We start from the raw sequence: 20137 nt of genomic DNA on the forward strand, positions 1-20137 counted from the left end.
ACTTTACCTGCTTTGCCATTCACCAGTCCCAAGAAGAGAAACAATATGTTCCATATATCCTTGTTCATTAAAAATTCTTAAAAGGTAGCCAGGCGGTGGTGGCACACGCCTTTAATCCCAGCACTCGGGAGGCAGAGGCAGGTGGATCACTGTGAGTTTGAGGCCAGCCTGGTCTACAAAGTGAGTCCAGGACAGTCAAGGCTACACAGAGAAACCCTGTCTCGAAAAACAAAAAAAAATATTAAAAAGCAAATGAAATTATGCTTTGTACATTTTTTATAGAAAGCAGATGACAGAGAACTCATCAGACTATAAAATGTAATGATCTATCATATGTTTACTATAGCTTTAACTATATATTCTATACCTCATCTAACCATGGCCTTACATACACTTATCAATGACCTCAAGATCCTGTAACATTTTTACCACCTGAATTATCATTTCATAATAACTGATTCCTTAAAGAAGGGATAAAACAGTAATGGCATCTGGACTGAATTAATCAAAATACCTCTCTAACCAAAAGTCGAAATAACGGAGGCTTATTGCCCACAAATTATATCCAGTAAATTAATCCAAATGCTTCAAATTTATACTTACAATATATATAGTCATGGCCAACATACCTATAACTTTGGTTACTTATGTGATGGATAGCCATTACAATGTCACTATCAGTGAAGAAAAATGGAACCATAAATTAGATTAGTTTGTTAAAAATGCTTGTTAAAAATTGTGTAGAAAACGTGCAATTCTGCCTGCTTTGAGTAAAGAACAGCTACCAAGGTATCTGACAAGCATGTCACTATGCTGCTTACTCTGATTTCATTGCCCACATGTCACTTCTTGGTGCAACATAAGCTTACAGTTAGCAGTATAAAACAAAAACAGAGTAGATGCCACTTTTATGAATATAATAACTAGCCAGCCTCCATAATCCTCAAACATTCTTGATTTACTTAATGACGTATTTGTAGTTATCTTAATATCTTCATAAAAATGAAGTTTGAATGATAAACTAACAGAAGACATTTAGGAAGAGAAATAATATATATTTTCAGTGTTTTGAGATGTGCTGTATGCTGTTCATGTGGGTGGATTTGGAGGCCAGGGGTTAACTGTATGTGTGGATTAAATAATATTATAATTGTTTATTTGTGAATGTGTTTGTACACATGTGCTCATGTGCCTTGGGACACGTGTGGAAGTTAGAGGACAATTTACAGGAATTTGTTCTCTTTCCACCTTGTAGGTCCTAGGGATCCTACTCAGGTAGGTTCTCACCTTTGGCAGCAAGCACCTTTACCAAGTGAGCCATTTTGCCAATCCTATGTAGATTTTTCCAAGGCATTTTATGTTGCTTTGTGTGATTATACACTTCTGTACTGGCTAATTTCTATGCCAACTTGACTTAGGCTAGTATCATCTGGGAGGGAGGAAGCTCAATCGAGCAACTGCCCCTACCAAATTAGCCTGTGTGCAAGACTATGGGGCATTTTCTTGATTAATGATTGATCTGAATGGGCCCATTCTACAGGGAGGCACGCCACCACAGGATGGGTGGTCCCCAAAGTTAATGAGAAAGGAGGCTGAGGAGCCATGAAGAGCAAACCAGTAAACAGTGTTCCTCCATGGCTACCACTTAAGATTCTGCCTCCAGGTATCTGTCCTGAATTCCTGCTCTAACCTCTCTCAATGATGGACTGGAGTTTGTGAGGTGAAACAAACCATCTCCTCACCAAGCTACCTTTAGGTCATGGTGCTTCTCACAGCAATACAAACCCTAAATAAAACAAATTTTATAGCTTATACTGATGTCATCAACTCAGAAGATGCGCCCACACCAAATACTAAATAAATAGCACAAATAACAAATATTTTTATTACATATTAAGGACAAAGACATTTGGATTTAATCAAACCTTTTGTATTTTTTTAAAAAGACTGATTTATCCTATTGCAAAAGCTGCTGTATTGGCATAAATGTAAAATAAAATCCTATAGCAATCAAATTATACAGGGGCTGGAGAGATGGCTCAGTGGTTAAGAGTGGTGCCTGCTCTTCCAAAGGTTCTGAGTTCAATTCCCAGCAACCACATGGTGGGTCACAGCCATCTGTAATGTGATCTGATGCCCCCTTCTGGCCTGCAGGTGTACATGCAGGCAGAGCACTGTATACGTAATAATAAATAAATAAATCTTTAAAACAATTATACACAGCATTCCTGTTCTGAGATTACTCAAGTGGTCCACCGTAACACATCGAAATGGGCATACACATACAAACCTGTGGTGTGTGGGTACACAGACACATGTGCCCAAAAATGCCAAGTCAACCTTTGGTGTCATTCTCTGGATCTAAGCAATATAACATTTTCCCAAATGACAATGATTTCTGTATTACATAAAAAATATTTGGACATTGGCCTGCTCATTCATAGTACTAGAAGTCCCAGGAGATTCCATGGTTTAGTTGATGCTTAGAACCATTATTCTACATCCAGGACCATCATTTTCTAGGACCAATGACTTGTGAGAAAAACTGACCATTCCTTTTCTTGATAAAACATACTATATAATACACAATTAAACTAAAAAATAACCCATATTATGAAAAACTTGCCATGAAATGAAGCAAAATTCTCCTTATAGAACTTCACAGAATATGGTAGGAATAACTATAGCCTAGATATTCCTTAAGCAGCCAAACTGCTGATAAAATAAATGTTATTATGTGGTACATTATAAAATGTTCATGCAGTCAGCGTCTTTAGTTACTTCTCATGTGAACTTAAATTACATTTAACTATTTTCTCTACATTTGTTAGAATGATGCAAATGAACTGAAAATGAGGCAAAGCCCACAACTGGCAAATTAAATTTAAAAACAACAGAAATGAAACAAGCAATAAAGCGCTAAAACAGCACATGCATAAATCATTGACTATTGAGAATATGGTGATCTTCATAAGGGGATTCGTCCTATAAAATGGGAATTTTAGGTGATGCTTTATGAAGGAAATGGTACAAGATAAATGAGAAAAGGGGAATAGTATTAAAGATACATGACAAAAGAAAATGAAGTCCTGTTAAAACGGATAATAAAAAAGACAAAAAGAGTTTAAAATGGGAGGGAGAATTACACAGCAATTTTAAACAAATGTAAAATTAGCAATCATTGAAGAAGTAATAACCCTGAATCACAAGTGAATTTTATTCTAGCTTCTAATATGCACTACTTGTCTCGCCTTAAAATACTCATTTCAAATTTATCTAAGTAAGATTCAATTTGCAAAATGTAGAGTATTATCTCCATTTATAGAGTTGTTCTGAAGATATACGATTTATATGTAAGTTTCTTGGACAGTGTCTCAAGTATGTAAGTGGTTTAAGACGTATTAGCTGTTCTACATGTACATGTTTAAGAAGACATGCATATATGTAAAATTTATGCAATATTTTCAATTCACATCAGAAAATGAAGTTCAAACTGGCAAAATGACTAAAAATCAAATATCTGGGACAGATTATGCAGCAAACTTTGACTAAAGGTACTGGGATACATTTTCAAAATGTATTTGGCATGAGTTTAAATATAATTGCTTAGAGAAACACAAACTGAAGCAGAAAATGTTTTATGGTATTTAGCAATGAAGATAATATAATTGCAGAAAATTCAAGCAATCTACTAAATCAAATATGAAACACACTAAGTAATTGACAATTTCCTACTTTGATGAGCATTCATTCTGTGTCTTTGGAGACCTAAGCTATTTCTTTTGCACATATTTGTGATCCTTGGAACATGTTAAAAATATGCAAATGAGCCTGGAAATCCAGACAGATTTTCAGCATCATTTATAGTACTCTGGCTCTGACTTAGTTGTTCATAATATTCTTGATATATATTGAATTTCCTCTACAATTGCTTATTATTATCTATAATCACTTGCTGTTGCTTGTGAGTAATAAGTACAAAAAGACATGATTCAAAGTAATAGATAATTCCCTTGAAACTAGGTTTAACTGAACATGCATTACGGTTTTTGATGAAAATTCATGTTTATATGTATTTTCTGATTAGAAAAATAGTAAGATTAAATTATATACTTTGGATGAACATATACTGGCTACTCAGAAAAACTAAAAGTAAATAAATAAAAAAAGATGACCAACATGATAACATAATGACAGAAAGGAAAAGCTAAAATTCCAGAAAGAAGTGTATTCACAAATTTCAAAACACATGTCGAAAAAATGTATACCTAATTAATATTCCATTACATTTGAATAGAATATTTGTGTATGGGGGGACAACTGAAAGGAAAAAAATGACCAACAGATAAATTTTAGTTACCAGTTTGAATAAGTGATTCTCTGACCCTACCTATTCCTAGAAAATAAATTCATTTACAATCATGGTAAGAAAAATTAGCAACATTTCAGAGATATAGGAAATGTTTTGGTGCTTTATTGACTTTATAGATGGACATCATCATTATACAAAAAAAAAGAATTTCATGTCTAAATCACCTATTGTTCTTTCAAGGGAGGAAAATTAAAATCAGAAGAAGTATACAATTAGAACATAAACTTCAACCATTTAGAAGTAGTAAAATATTAAACTATGTCAAAGATCTAACATATACTCCTTAAAAGAACCAGCCTTTAAATTACCCATCTAGCCCAATAGTATAAACATATTATGCTATTCAATTTATCATTAGAGACATAAAATCTTTTTATACCAAATAACAGAATAATATATGGTACCTGATATTTATTGGCTAATACAATATAATCAGGTATTTGATTTCACTTGAAATAAGAGCAAATACAAAATTAAGCAGGATACATTTTTATAATTCTATATAGTATAAAGTTGAATTTTATGTTTTTATATTAAAGTTTCTGAATTTGGTTTGGAAATGCTGTAATTAAGTAATCATATAATTTTCATTAAAACCTAATAGGAGGCTTTTAATGTAGCAGGAATCTTTTTATCCCAGGGAATTTCTTGTTTAGGAATGAGCACAGAAAGTGATTAGGGAAAGACAATAGGTAAAATGGTCATCTGAATTAAACTGACTGAAAATATACAGGTACTTAGTATGCAAAATAAAGTGTCTGTGAACAATATATTGAAGTTATAAATTCTTCATTATGAAACATATATTTGATAGTTTAAAACAAAAGGGGTTAATGAAAAAGGTAAATTTCCATGACTCCTAAAAGCCAACCAGCAAGCTGTCTCATAAATAACAAAATGATCCACTGAAATCTGCATGACAATGCTCATGAACACTGTTTGCAGCTTGGTGATGATTTACCAATGGTATTAAATTAATAACACCTCCAAGTGATGCATTTTAAAAATTCATTTCTTATGTGTATATGTCATTTTACTTAAGAGTAAATTTGAGACAATTAAAAGCATGCTGATCTGTCGGTCTTGATTCCTTAGTGGAAAATAGGTAAATGCTTACAATTTGGTAACCATTTCCTTGTGCATGAATTTGGCAAACCTGAGGTTTATGTTCTTAGCAACAATAAACAATTCTGAAGTACCTAATCAATTCCATGCAAGATGACAGCTTCAGCCCCAGAGGACAAAAGATGAAAAGATTTCCCACTTTGAAAAAGTTAAGGAAAATTAATAAAAGCATTATAATCCGCCAGTACAGGGGATGATAGAATTGTACAAAGAAATTATTTTTTTAAGCGGGAAAGAAACTGTTCCTATCATTGTCATCATATCCAAATCTTAAATGAAGAACAAGAATTCTGGGACAGAGGGGAGGACATTCTAGTGGGACTCTAGATGAGAGAATCATGGGAGAATGGCAAAGTAGAAGGATCCAGAGGGTCCTAGAAGCCTACAAGAAGAACATTATGATAGGCAGATTTGGGCACAGGGGTCCCGCTCAAACTATGGCACCAGCCAAGGACAATACAGGTGGTAAACCTTAAACCCCTACCCAGATCTAGCCAATGGACAGAACATTCTCCACAGTTGAGTGGAGAATGGGGTCTGACTTTCTCCCGTACTCTGGTGCCTCACCTTTGACCATGTCCCCTAGAGGGGGAGACCTGATGGCACTCAGAGGAAGGACAGCAGGTTACCAAGAAGAGACTTGATAGCCTATGTACATATAGAGGGGGAGGTAATCCCCCTCAGGAACAGTCATAGGGGAGGGGAATAAGGGGAAAATGGGAGGGAGGGAAGAATGGGAGGATACAAGGGATGGGATAACCATTGAGATGTAACAAGAATAAATTAATAAAATTTTAAAAAAAGAATTCTTGGGGTTTAAAAAAAATGTTGGGATTGAAAACTGAGTAAAAATCCAAAGCTAAGAGACAGAGATGATAAACAGCATTATATGAAATTTGAGGCAAGTTTCTGGGTTGGTGCTATAACACATTACATATAAACATGGCCAAATTAGACAAGAAGAGGTTAAACCATACTTTGTAAAATCATCTGTGATGATGTTAACATTGAAATTTTATTGCAAATGTTGAGGAACAGGTTAAAACACTGATGAAAGATATGGCTAGCCTTCTGTTTTGAACAGCTCCTTCTGGTATGTGTACTGTTAGATAAGTTGAAAGCAGATAAGAATACATATAAAATATTTTTATAAAATTATGAAGCTGTGAGAGGTTGAACTGAAATAGTTATAGGAAGCAGCAGAAAGAAATAGATCCAAGAAATATTATCAAATATCTTTTTAATCTTCCATATATTTACCCATTTTGAGAACCATCAAGAAATAGATTTAAGTTAAAATTGCATTATATCAGTCAAACAAAAATATCTAAAGGAGATAAAAATTAGATAATGAAACAAAAAAGCTATAGACCCCAGAATTCTGTTTTGTTTGTATGCAAGATTTATGCACACATTCATGTTCAACTAATTATAAAACTTACCTAAATGGTGGAGTAAATTGTTGTATATATCTGGGATTTCTTTAAGGTATGAGGTTTTTAAAATTGCTTTTGTTAAAATTAATATATTGTAGCACCATAGTATATCATTTCAAATGTGACTTGTTCACCTAAAGAAACCCAAAGTGATCAGATTTCTCTAAATTATCTTCTCATTATACAGAGGCACAAAGTAAGCCTATTGATGTGGCCTGCTTGACTTTTTAACTGGATATGACGTTAGTAGGTGTTTGTACCAACCTTTGGTTGTCATCATCTGAAATAAGTTATATAAATCTTGTAATTTTTATTTTGTTATACTAATTTTATATAATAATAAATTTATGCTCTCTCATTGAGCATGAATTTTTCTTGTTACTGCTTATTATGAAGTATTCTCTTTGTACTATACTAAGTATCAAGAAACATTTTCATGTTTCATAAATATTTTCTTACTTTTAATATCTGAAATATACACTTTCCTGGACATTTTGATTTTGTTTTTAAATTTTTATTTATAAATGTGTGTGTGTGTGTGTGTGTGTGTGTGTGTGTGTGTGTGTGTGTGTGTTCATGCATGTGTGCATGAGTGCCATACTTCCAATATTGAGGTCAGAGAACAACCTGAGTCTGCTCAATTAATGTGGTATCTGGGAATTGAAACCAGATCATCAGGCTTGATGACAAACACATTTTCTTGATGATGAGGCATCTCAAAACTGTTGTTCCTTTGCATCAGTTCCTGAATAAATGTATATGTATTATAATAAAATGTGGGTTATTTCTGTATTAACTATGGCACTCCTTTTATTCCTTCTAAAATGGGTCTTATATTTTTTCAATTTTACTATTCTTTTTTGTCTATGAAGGTAAAAACTTCATGTTGTTCTGTTTTGATTCTCATTATTTTGTTTATAAATTTGAGCAAAACCTTGACAGTATTTCCAAATATTTCTTTTTCTCCTATTTTATTGAAGCCTGAAGATAATGTTATTGGGGTTTAGAAGAAAAACTTCAGAGCACATAAGCTAGAAATGACATCTTCCTGGAGAAAGAGAAGGAGGAGAAGGGGAAATGTCATGTTTTGGGGGCTAAGCCATCATGGAGGTCAGATACATGGTAGCATACAGCCACTGCAGTCCACATGATGAGAAGGTCTTCAAAGGAAGTGTAAAAAAAATGGAGAGGAGTGGGGAAAACAGGCTTAGAAGCAAATTTGAGAAAAGTTTTGTTTTCTAATTGATAGCTTATAATTCTTGTCCTTTCTGTCATTTTAGTGGAAGGTAGATTATTTTATTTCACTTAAATTTTTTTTACATCAGCCGGCACAGTGGCTACACATTTAATCCCAGAACTCAGAGAGGCAGGAGGCAGGCAGATTTCTGTGAGTTAAAGTCCAGCCCGCTCTATAAAGCAAGTCCAGGACAAGCCAAGGCAAAACACAGAAACCTTGTCTTGAAAAACTAAAATATATATAAATAAAATACTACTCTTATTCTGTTTCTTTTGTAAATTAAGAATTATTCTATTTTACTCTATGCTTCATTGACTGCTTAGTTTTAATATCTGATTTTTATTGACTAAAAATTTTACAATAAGAGACAATTATGACTCGGTGGGTAGCTTAGAGGAACCTCAATTGAGAAAATGCCTCTATCAGATTGTCTTTAGACAGGTCTGTGGGACATTTTCTTCATAAATAATTCATGTTGGAAGGGACAGCTCACTGTGCCTGGTGGCACCTCTGGGCAGATGGTCCTGGAGTGAATAAGGAAGCAAACAGAACAAGCCAGTAATCAGAGATCCTTTATGGCTCTGCTTCAGTTGCTACCTTGAGTTCCTGACTAAGTTTCCTCCAATGATAGACTATGACACAGAAGTCAAATAAATCCTTTCTTCTCTAAGTTGCTTTTGGTCACAGTGTGTATTGCAGCAATAAAAATCCAGACTATGATAGATATTGGTACCAGGATCATGGGATATTGTTGAGAATATCCCTCTACCAGAATTCCTGTAGGCAAGTTTGTAGGGTGTTTCATTGAATACTGGTTGATGTGAGAGGACCTAGTCCACTGCGGCTGATGCCATCTCTGGGCAGATAGTCCTGGAGTCTTTAAGAAAGCAAAATTAGCAAGCCAGTAGATATAACATTATTCCATAGTCTCTGCTTTAGTTCCTGCCTCCAGGATCCTGCATTGAGTGCCTGCCCTAAATTTCGACTATGACTGACTATGATATAAATGGGTAAGCCAAATAAATACTTTCCTCCCAAAGTTGCCTTTAGTCATGGTGTATTTCGCAGCAAATAGGGAAATCAATACAATATCAACAAAAATGTGGCTCACAATCTGTGAATACAATTTTGCTGCTACGATTATTAGTTGATATGTCTGTAGGTATATTGTGTTTAACAGAACAATTTATATTAATCAGAAAATACAGTGTCAGAAAATTAGTACACACAACAATAACTTTAAACAAATTCAATTCAATATTAAATTACTGGCTGTGAAAACGGTGGTTCAAGTAGATCAGGAAACCAGAAAGCACGCCCATTTAAATACATATCAGAGCACAGTATATATTTTAGCATTTAAAGAGATTGCACAAATACTCTTACTGATCTGAAAGCCATCAAGGATCAAAATTCAAGCATGCTAGCAGCGTTTATATTTTTGTGTACATGTGCTTTTTCTGGATTACTTACTCATTTACTTAGGTATAGCCAGAGTATTGTGTTTCTCAAGCTAGTTTTAACTGGTTATGTAGAAGAGAATGACTTTGAACTTCTGAATCTCCTATTGTGGTTAGTATATAGGACACTAGGAATTAATCCTAAGGCTTTGTGCATACTATACAGTCACTCTGCTGACTGCAATATATCCTCAGTCTGCCTTTTTATGATTTAAGAATTCAAGGCCATGCAAGATGTTTCATAATCTCTTCCACCTTCTCCCTATCCCCTATTAACTTCTATATTCACTTTGTTTAATGGGCATTTTTAACAGGCATCACATAGTGCACATAGATATTTAGATTTCTGTGCATAGCTAATTTAGCAACACTGGAAATGTTGAGTTATTTACAATTAGTCAGGTTTCCTGGCATACACCTCTCATCTCAGTATTAGGGAAGGTGAGACAGAAAGACTGGTATTAGTTTGCGGCAAGACTGGCCTGCATAATGAGCTGAAGGCCTACATAGTGAAGTCATATCTCAAAAATAAAATAAAACAAAATATTAATTATTAATTATCCTGATTTTTTCAGATAGTATATTACTATATAGTCCTGGCAGACCTAGAACTTGCTATGTAGACTATTCTCAAACTTATTATAATCCTACTATCTCAGTATTCGTGGCACAGGAATTACAGACATGCCCACCTGCAATAAGGTAGTTTTTAAACCAAAGGAACCCCATAATATATTCAAGAAGCATTCCATAACAATATTCAGAAAGTATCATGCTCCATACTATATCGAACATCTATACTTTATTTAAATGAAGTAGGAAATATAAAATCATGTTTAGAGTTGGTATTAATTGTAGACACACTGCAAAATGTATAGTCCAAGAGCTTGTATTGTGATGGCATTTAAACAACTACTGAATTGTGGTCATTTCTCAATATTTATTTGAACTACAAAATCTGGTACTTGTAGTAGACTTGAATTTGTGAGTTTCCCCCCTTTATTTATTTATTCATTCACTTTATATCCCGATTGCAGCCCACCTACCTCCCCTCCTCCCAGTCCCACCCTCATAACTCCTCCCTCATGCCCCCTTCCCTTCTCCTTAGAGAAGTAAAGCCCCCCCCCCAGTACCAATACACCCTGGCACATCAAATCATAGCAGGACTAAGAGCATCCTCTCCTACTAGAGCCAGACAAGGCAGTCCTGCTAGGGAAAACCCATGCAAAGGCAGGCAACAGAGACAGCCTCCACGCCAAAGGTGCTCATGTGCTACATATCATCTCTGATTTATTTGCTATGCAATCATGGTTTAATTGTTTGAATTATTTAGGCTTCACATGTTTTGCTTATATCTCATGGATGCTATGAAAGTTAAAACAATATTTTTTTTTTAAATTCCCCAACACAGTACATCAAACCTTAAAGTGTTTTAAAGCAACACTGCATAATAGGAATTATGAAAGTCTTGGAAGCTTAACATGCTTGGATTTCAATCTGAATACTTTTAACTCAAGAAAAATGTTACTATGAGTAAGTTACTTAATATTTGTTACTGTTTTTCATCTGTAAATGGGGATAATAACAATATTTTTCATATGACGACTGATGTTTAAATGGAAAAAAAGACCAATAAACAATTCAACAACATATCCAAACTTTTGTCCTTCATTCAAGATTCAAAGGATTGTGACTGTTTTAATGAATATTTAGAGACTGTGATAGGAGGATCATTGTAAATTCAAGGCCCGCCTCAGCTACAAAGTAATTACTATGCATGCCCGTGTTAGAATGAGACTCTATGTTCAAAAACCAATCAAATCAAATCAAACCAAAACCAAGTTTTACAGCCAGGTGTAGTGTCTCACATCTGTCACCTTAGAAATTGGCCAGCTGAGGTAGGAGAATCACAGGAGTTTGAGGCCAGTGTAGGCTTCAGAATGACATTCTGTCTCAAAAACTAAGAAAAAAAAGTGAAGAGGAAAAGAAAGCACCTAGATTTTACATCCATTGACAAAGAATATCCCTGAAGTTCTTACAAAAAATAACAGCCATACCATATTTTTAAAACTTTTTGTAGGATACATTACAATTTTAAGTATACTTCTTGAAACAACTAAATCCTAGTTGTAGTTCATCCAATAAATGATATTAAGATCTATATTAAAGTCATGGTACTGGCTAAATAAAGCACTTTATTATTTTATTAGTAATATCTTTTATTTAAGTATTGGACATGTGGTTGCATTAAGGATTTCTAATGAATTTGTATAATGAGTTTCATAAGAAATATATACACATGTAGCTCAGAGCCACTACTGCAGCAGTCTGTTTAGTGATACAATCATGATTTCAACTTTTCTTGACATGTGATGAAATTATATTAAATATCACAAGTGAGATTTAAACTAATCAAGTTAACTAAAAGCTGAACAAAATATTACATGCTATGGTACAACAAAGGATAGTCACACTATACTACTATTATAATTAGTGTAATTATTATAGTACTGATTTTTCTGCTCTTAAAAGTAAAATAGTCATTCTGAGTATTTATTGAAATTGTTTTCCTGTAGTCTGCTAAATAAATTAAATACATTCTCTCATTTTATCTTTATGAGGTCTCAATTGTCATTTTACAGTTTGGACCACTGATTTTCCCAAAGTCGTAGGTGGCAGAGTCAGGGTGTAAAATTTAAATCTAATTCCAAATATCTGATGTGGTAGGACTACTGTAATGCCAGCACTCTAGAAGCAGAGGCATGTGCTTTTCTATGAGTTGCATGCCAGCCAGTGTTACACAATGTGTTCCTGTCTTGTGTACACAAACACACACACACACACACACACACACACACACACACACACACACACACACACACACTGCATTGAACAGAAATTCCTTAAAATCTCTTTCTTATATGGAGATATTTCATTTTAGATTCTAGCAATAGCTCAAGGAAAGTTATTTGCTTTCCTTGTTACATATTACTTTAGCTCTTTCATGAAAATTAAGAAATTATGAAACAGATTCTGGTGTTTAGTTTGGGTACTTCATATATAGCTTTTTGTGGTTAATAGAAAATCATTGGCAAGAATTATACTCCAAGTTTTTATATTACTTTGTTAGCTTTGCTAATAATGTAAGTAGTAGTAGTTTTTGTTTCTTATTTGAGTTTTTTGTTTGTTTTAATTTATTCATTTACTGTACTTTATTCATATTACATCCTAATTGTCATCCCCTTGCTCTTGTCTTCCTGTTCCCACCCTCCCTCCCTCTTCTTGTTTTTATTCTTTGCAACAGGGTTTCTTTGTGTAGCCTTGGCTGTCCTGGATTCACTTTGTAGACCAAGCTGGCCTTGAACTCACAGTGATCCACCGGCCTCTGCCTCCCAAGTGCTGGGATTACAGTAATGCACCAATGTGCATTTCTAAATGTTGAGGAGATTACTGTTTAAGGAAATACATTTGATGCAGAGTAAACATTAGATACATGTCCTATGCAGAAATATCTAAATTATCTGGTGCACACACTTTTATAGTTAAGTTTTTATTTCTAAAAAGTAAGGGATGATAAGATTTACAAGGTTTTATTTATCTGCTTAAGGCAGCCATGAATATATGTGCTTATGTCTAATATATATACTCTATTCTTCCTTCCCTCTAGTCCTTTCTTCTTTTGTCTTTCTGTCCTTGTTCTCCCACAACCCCCTCTTTCTATCTCACACACGCATATACACTCCTACATGAAAATATACATTTCTTGGGGGGGGCAGTTAAAGTGGAAGACAGTTAATGTAAGAACAAAAATATCATTATATCATATATATACATGAAAAAAACCACAGTGAATCTCATTACTTTGTATGCTAACTTTAAAAGTAAAAATAAATAGGACAACCAAAAATTTTGAAAGCACTTATTTGTTTCTACAGAATAAACATCTTTTATGTCACTTGTTAAGTTAGTTTATTCTATTCCAGTAAAAGATCACATTTATTTTCCATACACAGTATATAATTATTGCATATAAAGACCTACATGATTAAAATTAAGTCAGAGAATATATTACCTAAATCTAGATAGAATTAAGTTTTTAAATCATAAAAATGAACAAAAAGTAACAGAATAGAGATGAAATCTGTATTAGAGCACTAAAAGTCAGTGGTCTGTAATTTCTATGAAAGTCTTCTGTAGTATATACCTTCATTATTATGGTTTGTTTACACATGTTCTATATTTCCTTCCATATCAAAATTATGCCATCTATACATACATTAACTCTCTTGGTTGAGGAATAACTTTTAATATTTTTTGTTTAAATGAGATAGAGGGTTGGTGCTATTAGGTCATAGCAAAGGTTACACAGAGTTCATTCCTTTTAAACACATCTATATAAATACATATAAAATATAAAAATTATTTCTGGTTCTCTAAGAGCAAGCAGATACTCCAAATGTATGTTAAGTTGAGAACCCCAAACTTTACCTTTTGAATACATTCTTCTGTGTAAAGCCCTATATTATCTTGAGTCATATTTCCTTCTACTGTATAAAATGTGAATCATAAGTTATAAACTTCTATATATAGAATCTCCTTCCTTTTCTCAATAATTTCTGATACCTGGTTTGTCCCAAACAAGGCAGCCTTTGGTCTTTCTATGCCTTCATCACAAATATTCAGAGAATGGAGCTAGTTTTATAGTATCTCTGAAACTAAGTTATTAAATACAACACATCAGTGTTCTCCCATATCATATATAACTAACAGCATTCTTAGTAACGTCTTCATTCCAAGACCTTAAGATAAAAACCACTGTTTCTTACTTAAAAACTATTTTCTAGTTCTAATTTAAGTTAAATCCTAAATTAGTTTTGTTTATGACCTATGTCTTTAACAGTTAATATATTTTACAAGAACCATTACTACTAATCTCTAAGATGAATGACGCAAAGTAAAAAATACTCTGAAAATCAAGAGTTACCTGCAATATATTCTGAGTAATTTGATTCAACACAAGTATTCTTGAATATTTTGACATAACAGGGATATATACAGAGACCTTTTACACAAAGAAAGCTTCCACAAATGAAATTGAACATGTAAGTCAGATACAGGCAACCAGCTTAACTGCTGAGTGTAACAAGAATTTGTGCCTTCTCCAATGTATGTTATCTCTTTTTCAAAAGATTTCCCTACTCCATTTTAGAAATGACATGGTTTTTGAAGTCCTTCCTTTATTTCTATAAGGTAAAAATGCTTCATATAATCAAAAGATAATAATAAGATAGAACTTGGTTCCTGTAACACCAACATGATACAGTGAGGACCTCTTAACTATTCCTAACATAAAGGCTCTTTTATGTATGGGTATGCTGCCCTTAAAAAGCAAACGGATCAAAGAGGTACTCTAATAGAAACTCAGTTCACTAGTCAAGTAACAGTATCATCTCATTCTTCATCATGTTAGTGTCATGAAATTGTGAACAATTTTGCTAGCCTCAAATTTACACATTTTTATTACTGTTAGAAAAGGCATATGAAATTCATGAGAATTCATTGTTAATTTTGTTGGAAGCAGACTTATATCTAGCTCCTGACAGTAATCAAATGTATCTGATATATTTTAAATATAAACAGTCTACTATCTGGCCCTATAAGATGGCTCCTTAGGTACAGAAACTTGCTGCCATGTCTGATTACCTAAATTCTATCACCAAAAAGACAGAGAATTGATGCCTACAAGTTGTGCTTTGACATTAACAAGTATAGTTTACACATACATGGACATGCGCACACACAAACATACACACACATACAAATTAAATGTAATTTCATTAAAAAAATAATGTGCTATCTGTCTCATACTAGTCATCCTCAACTGGATGTATTCACTTCAGTAGAACGATTTAAGAGGACATTATTGGTCATTGAAAATAAATTAATAGAATGTCCTCCCCTCTGTCTCAGTTTCCTGGTAAGTGAAGGCTTTCGTGGGACATGCCCCTTGGAATTAAGTTTTAAAAATTATTTAAGTCATTCATCTCTTATTTTAAGAATTTGCACACATTTCTCCACTTATGAAAATGAAATGGGATATGAAGACAGCTCTCTGAATGAAGGATGTAGCTCTAATTTATGATAGCTCTAATTACAACATGTTAATGCTTCATGAATATTAAAACCTAGTGAGTTTTGACAATATGTTAGTTTGACTGTTCAAAACCTACATGAGAAACAAAATAACTTGACCCTTAAGAAGTACATAAACTAACTGAAGAGATAAGGCACATATAAAAGGGTAAATCTGTCATGTTTTCCCATCTTCTATTTATGGCATATATGTGCATAAAATGTAAGTAATAGTCAAAGTGCGAAATCCCTAAGCAAAGTTCCACATCTACAGCTACCACATACATAGAACATAGTAATTCACAGGGACATATAGTTTGGGCCTGTGCAAGTGTTTCAGTGAGTATATTAATCTGGCTGCATGATGTTTTATTTTGTGTGCTCATTACAATAAAGTGATTTTTATATTAAATAAATTGTAAAAATGAAAAGGGAAATGTGCAATATCTGAACCTCAATGTACCATGCACTTACTTTGAACCTCCTTTGCATAATAGAGCAGCTTTGACTAGATCTTCATCCTACTTATTCCACAGCTTCCTATCCATTCCAACAAACTCTAATTTGGATCAAACAGACGGAAATTCCATTCAGCTTGAGATGAATTTTGTACAGTTGGCTTTGTAAGGATCTCAAAGTTATACTAAGCATATGAAAGGGACATGGTGAGGACAGTATGAAAATCTAGACTCATGAGGAGAACAGGACAGTGTGCTGCTTACTTTTGTCAACTTGAAGTAAACTAGGCGCACTTGGAAAGTGGGGACCTCGGGTGAGGAATTGCCTCCACCAGCTTGGCCTCAGGGCAAGTGTGTGGGGACATTAATGAATAATGTGGAAGGACCCAGGCTGTTGTGGCCAGTGTGACCCCATGAAAGACGGTTCTGAGTAGTTTAAGAAAGCAAGCTGAGCAAGCCATGAGAAGCAAGCCAGTAAGCATTTCTCTGTAGTGTCTGGTTCCTGCCCAGACTTCATTCAGTGATGGACTGTGACCTACAAGTATAAGATGGAATAAACCCTTTCCTCCTCAAGTAGGTTTTGGTCAGGGTTTCATCACAGCAACAGATAGCAAGTTAGGACAAATAGTGGAGAAATTCCACTGGTTTTAAAAAAAGAGAAAACAGAAATAAAATAATAGAGAAATGATTTCTAAATACATACTCATAATTTTTACTCCTATTCTCCAAAGTTGAACACTCATTTATTAATGTAACTATCAGAAATTTCTTAAGATGATCCTTTCTATACTGTTCATAATTATATCTTTAACTTAGGGCTAAAATATAAAAATTAAAGGCTTAATTCACATCAGCACAACATATGTTCTTTTACAGGTTAAATAACCTCTCCTTTGTCTACAATTTATAAATGTATTTCTTGATAAACTTTTTCTTACCTCCAGTTAATGAAAGTTCAATGAGACCAACTTGATGTACTGGATAATTTCACTTATATTCACTGAGAAATCTGAAAACTGAGCAAGATACATGGCTATTAGTGTCTCCCATCCTCCTTCACCTACCTCCTTCCTCCCTTCCTCTCCTGCCTCCCTGTCTTCTCATTCTTCTTTCATTCTCTCTCTCTCCCCACTCCCTATGCCTCTCTCTTGTGCTAGGAAAGGAATCCAGAAGTTTATACATTCTAGGTTAGGTAAGCCACTAAGACCTAAGGCTATTATTCTCCACAAAATACAAATCATTGCCTAATTCTTATTACGTTTTAATTTAGTACTTGCCTTAGAAATACAGTTGAATTTAGTTACCATATAAATTCTCTTTTGTTTTAATGCTATGATAATGATATTTAAATTTAATATCTTGCCCTAATATCTATTATACAATGGAAAAACTAAGTTTCAGTAAATCCATGATAACCTCCCAACAATCATCTATGAGGCTCAGAAAGGATGAAAAATATGATAAACTCTTTCTATCAGGGCTATTTGGATGAAACAGACAATCAGATAGGCCCATACATTTCAAACCTTTGGCTAAGACATTAATTTTTTCCTAGAAATAGTCTTTCACTCTAAATGGACAAGATTAGAATAAAAGCCATTCTGGATGAGACTCATAATTTATGTGGACAACACACTGTATCTCTTATGTGTAAGTTACTCAGTGATGAAAATACAATAAGGAAAAACTTAATTTTAGTGTCCATGAAATAAGCATGTATTTCTACATTCTGAGGTCACATTTTGAAATCAAAGCCAGATTTTCCATAAAATTAATGTAAATTTAACTATTTCCTGAACTGTAATTTTCAGTCAAGAAAACCTTTCACGTGTATAGAATAGCTTTTTGTTTTACTTTTCTTAGTTATTTTTGCCCTATGTCCCAAATTTCTAGTATACACTCATAGAAATGTTGCAAATATCCAGGTGTGCTGGCACAAGCCTTTAATCCTAGCACTTGGGAGTGAAAGGCAAGAGGATCACTGTGAGTTCGAGGCCAGCCTGGTCTACAAAGTGAGTTCCAGGACAGCTAAGGCTACACAGAGAGAGCCTGTCTTGAAAAAAAGTCTTGCAAATATATCATGAAATACATGTCACATTGAGTAATATGGCAGAGATTACAACTGATAAAAAAAGGAAAGCAAGCTGAATGTTCATAAAAGGTGAATGGCTAGGTATAACTTTCAGCATTTGATGGTAAATTATATAAATGTTGATAAACAGGTAGATTTCAAAATATTTTTGAAAAAAGGGTATGACAATAAACACCTAAGTTAAATATCCACGTTTTAAATCACAAAATATATAATTTAGAATATACACTTATAAACAAAAAATAATATATATTTTATGAAAGTAGTTATTGCAAGAGGGAGAGCTGAGAGTATTCGTGAATATAGTCAAGTAAAACTTTGGCTTCATTATGATGCTTCTTTTTTATGTAAAGTACTTTAATTTCTTAGAAAGGATAAAAATGGTTTATACAGAAGTAATTCTTTATATTATCTAAATTTTGAAAATTTACCAGGCTGGAGAGATGTCTCAGCAATTCAGAGCATTTACTGTTCTTTTTTCGAGACAAGGTTTCTCTGTGTAGCCTTGGCTGTCCTGGATTCTCTTTATAGACCAGGCTGGCCTCGAAATCACAGTTATCCACCTGCCTCTGTCTCCTGAGTGTTGGGATTATAGGCATGTACCACCATGTCCAGCCCCACTTTTATTTTTTTATATTTTTATTTTTCAAGACAGGGTTTCTCTGTGAAGCCTTGGCTGTCCTGGACTGACTTTGTAGGCCAGGCTGGGCTTGAACTCACAGTGATCTGCCTGCCTCTGCCTCCTGAGTGCTGGGATTAAAGGCGTGTGCCACCATGCCTGGCTGCATTTACTGTTCTTGAAAGGTTCTTATCTTGGTTCTCAACACTGAAATTAGGTGGCTTGCAACTTCTAGTAATTTCAATTCAGGGGAATCCAATGTCCTCTGGTCTCATGGGAACTTGCACACATGGGCACACATAAACTTATGTAGGCACACACATATACTCAAAATTAAAAATGATAAATATAGTTTTAAATTTTAATAAATTATTCATAAATCTGAAAGACAATAATATAATGCTGAAATAAAATACTATAAAAATGAACTATAAGCCGGGTGTGGTGGTGCATGCTTTTAATCCTAGCACTCAGGAGGCAGAGGCAGGAGGATCTCTGTGAGTTCGAGGCCAGCCTAGTCTACAAAGAAAGTTCTAGGACAGCCAAGCTGTTACACAGAGAAACCCTCTTTTAAGCCCCCCCAAAAAGAATTATATACTCTTATTTGTGGAGACTGTGTGAATATAAATTCATATATGATCTACATAGTTACTAATTTTATTTACTTTAATTCAACATATTTATACCTATTCTTTGCATATATACTATTAATACTCTATTCTATTGGATTAAAAGCCTTGTGGTATTTGTTTAAGTGGCCTTCTCTGGACTTCTCTAGATATAATTATTTGTTGAAGTACACTTAACAGAAATGACTAACTTTTCTAAGTACTAATAATGTACCATGTGTTTATGTCACACGTTTTTCAGTATTCTTTACAAGTATCATTCCTAATGATGCATAACTGATAGAATTGAAGCTGAAAGACTATTGTGATTTCTCAAATTTTCTCATTTACAAACTTTAATACTATACCATCTAATCCTAAATATAAAGTTATCAAAATACCCCATACTTTACCAGATAAAATCAGAATCCATGTAAGTTAAATAAACTGTTGAAGATAGTTAGCTGTATTAAGTGGAGCCTAGCTCTGAATGAATGATTCCAAATGCCCGATTTTTTTTTCACAGCCTTCAAACTTAGCAGAAGTTAGAATCACTTCAAAATCTCTTTCATAGGTTGGGGAGATGGCTCTATGGACA

General features: G+C 33.9%; 1 protein-coding gene across 4 annotated transcripts in view; it reads right to left on the reverse strand.

Moving 5' to 3' along the window:
• Positions 1 to 20137, reverse strand: part of TENT5D (terminal nucleotidyltransferase 5D) — a 76424-nt gene that overhangs the window by 23094 nt on the left and 33193 nt on the right. For all 4 annotated transcript variants that reach the window (XM_084789591.1, XM_084789592.1, XM_084789593.1 and 1 more), the window contains one exon: positions 17159 to 17236. The gene's annotated coding sequence lies outside the window, so the exon portion shown is untranslated. The remainder of the gene's footprint in view (positions 1 to 17158; positions 17237 to 20137) is intronic.

Source organism: Acomys minous, assembly GCF_964271855.1.
Source record: "Acomys minous genome assembly, chromosome: 7".
Lineage (NCBI taxonomy): Eukaryota > Metazoa > Chordata > Mammalia > Rodentia > Muridae > Acomys > Acomys minous.